A 3,104-nucleotide genomic window follows, 5' to 3' on the forward strand; every position below is an offset into this window, starting at 1 on the left:
CTGAAAGGAATCCACATATGTACGCGACCGTTATGCAGACAATTAACGTATATCTAGTAAACTTACTTTTCAGTTAATTCATCATCTGTTTAACTTGAACCGATGTATTAAAACCTCATTAAACATTAATTAAAAAATAGCCATGTGCAGTAAGAAAACAATAAACCATCACACATAAGCAACACATCAACACACATCAACACCAAGATTTTTAGGTGAAAATCCAATGTGGGAAAAACCAACGCTATTGTCATCTCTGTCTTCTTTTTATTATAAAGAAAAAGTTCTTACAATCTTGTACTAGTGAAGACTCATACCAGCATGCAGGCACCCACCTATAGAAGGCTACATCATTCTCGCATTCCTTGACACCTACTGGAAGGGAGCTCCAACCCCCTAATATTGTTTACCGACACCCACCAGAAGGGAGCTTCAACCCCCTGATTTGATTTAACAACTACTACTGGAAGGAAACTTAGACTTCGTCATTGAAGGCTCCAACCCGCAACACCTTTGTGGACCACATTTCATGACTTTCACATTGGATCCAACTGATACAAAACATCACAACTATAGGTCACGTTTAATCAAATTTGCAGACTGGGCCCACTATCATCATTTAAGCCTAATACCAAATATCAAAATTGAAAAATGATCATTGCAACAAATCACTCAATTATTGAACCAACTGAATTAACCAATCACTAAACCAACTTGGACCCATATCAATCAACTTATTCTCAAACAAAAAAATATAGTTAGATTATTGTAACCAGAATACCAATACTGAACCCAACCACTACATAAACTCACCAAACCAACTGAAAACCCTGATCAGTAAAATGTCAGAATCTATATGCTACTTTACTTTAGTAAATTCGCACGTATATGCGACTTCCTTGAAGCATACCCACATATAGATCTTAAAGAATTGAACCCTGAAACTGAGTCACTGTCATTCTGGAATAAACTCTGATTTGCAAACAGAACCACTAAATCATTCTAAAATCATAGAACCATCATTGATCTTCATTCACATACAATTAGTAGCATCATCACTCTTCAACATATCAATCCTCAATCAATTCATCTTCAAACATCATTATTAATCCCAGATCATCAAGTAAGACTTCATTGACAAACAATATAAACGTAACAAGACTGATTAGACTGATCATACATCTTTTTCATCAAAACCCTATTTTATATACGCGCTTTCCTCAAAATATTTCCACGTGTATACACACTTTTCAGAAATCAAACCCATGTATAGATCTGAATAAATACATGACTTTCCAACATTAAATCCACGTATGTATGTGCCTTTCAGGTTATCCAACCCATGTACAAATCTACAATTATTGGCATAAACCTTCACTGCACAACAAAACTTCAGACATACCCATATCTCAGCATACACAGAATAATCACACTCCAAAACATTATCATCACAGATCAAATCATCCCATAAGCATATTATTCAATACATTGTCATTTCATATATATTGGATCTGATCATCATATTTCAGGTGCATAATTAGATTCATTAATATTCCGTTACATGCACACTTGCTTCAGATCTAAATATACATAAAATATTCAATAATTGCACACCAAACACTTTGATCTTCATCTCCTTATATATATTAGCCTTTATCTAATACCACCGATCAAAATCACACTAATGTTGATGGTATTCTTTGATGGGATCAAATATCCATTGTTCGGATTGATACCATGGGTATATACTATGGTAATGACCCTTGGTATTTGGAATATCATGGTGCATAATATGTACGTGCCTTTTCTTCTTCATATGCACGTGTGTACGCATATTTTCTTCACATAACTCAGGTATACAAATAAAAACATCCCCTTCATCATGCCTATGTCTCTAAATTGTTATGCCTTTGTCCAAACTCTCTGTCATATCTGTAGACACATCTTGTTGACATCTGTATCAAGTAGGTTTCCATCAAAATACAACTCATCAAGTAGGTTGACATCAAGGACAACACATTAGTCATAATTCCAACAATCTCCCCCTTTGGACTTGAAGGAAACCACTTTGGTGTTTGGTCACCACCATCTGTAGGTACCTGTGAAACACATCAAGCTAAGCACCAAGATTTTCAAACATGAAGCTTCTCTACCCCTTTGACATTAAGGGTAAAAGGCTGACCAATGCCAAATGAAGGCTTCTCTTTGATTTGAATTGAGCCCTTGAACACATGCTGAATTTTCTGAACATGTACAAAGAAGAACATGACTCTATGACATGACTTTTCCTATCAACAAGGAGTCAAACTTACATCAATCACCCAATCACAGTGGGGTTACAAATTACATCACATGCCCAAAAAGATGGGAGTACATGACTTGACCACAATAGTCCATAAATGACTGAATATTATAAGTATTTCATCATAGGTCCTTCCATGACCTTTACATCAAGAGACATATATAGCATTTATAACCAAGAACAAACACCTCTATAGTGAGGTGAAAAGACAAAGATATTCTCTCTATAGTGAGGTGAAAAGGCAAAGATATTATTCAAAAAACATTATGTAGGATCTGCACCATAAGCATCTGTCAACAACAATATGAACAACAACATGAACATTTTCAACATCAATTTGTGACCAAGTATGCAGCACAAGGTTTTCCATAGAGATCTTCTATCAACTCATCCTCTTGACCTCATCAAGGCCAACTTGCTCCTTCCCTTAGTAGGAAGAGCCCCAATCCATGTTTATCAAAGCATAACAACATATATTTTCATGCATATACCAAGCATATAATCATAGAGTAAGATAGGGAAATGTAACATCATTCCTCAACATCATCAATATGTGACTAAGTATGCCATGTATCCAAGTATTATTTAGTTTATGTAACAATAGAATTAGTAGCCATGTATTTATGAAACCTGCAGTAACATCATTCTCTTGGCCTTTTGTCTTCATGCAGGAATAACTATCATACCAACACCACTTCATCAACATGCGACTTAAGTAATCATCCATAATATCTTTATCTAAAATTCACCCATTAATGATATCCCATGACATAGAGATAGTATTAAGTATCTAGCTTCTAAT

The sequence above is a fragment of the Pinus tabuliformis genome, chromosome 6 (genome assembly GCF_031772625.1).
Source record: "Pinus tabuliformis cultivar Carrire ecotype Pingquan chromosome 6, CPIR1, whole genome shotgun sequence".
Classification (NCBI taxonomy): domain Eukaryota; kingdom Viridiplantae; phylum Streptophyta; class Pinopsida; order Pinales; family Pinaceae; genus Pinus; species Pinus tabuliformis.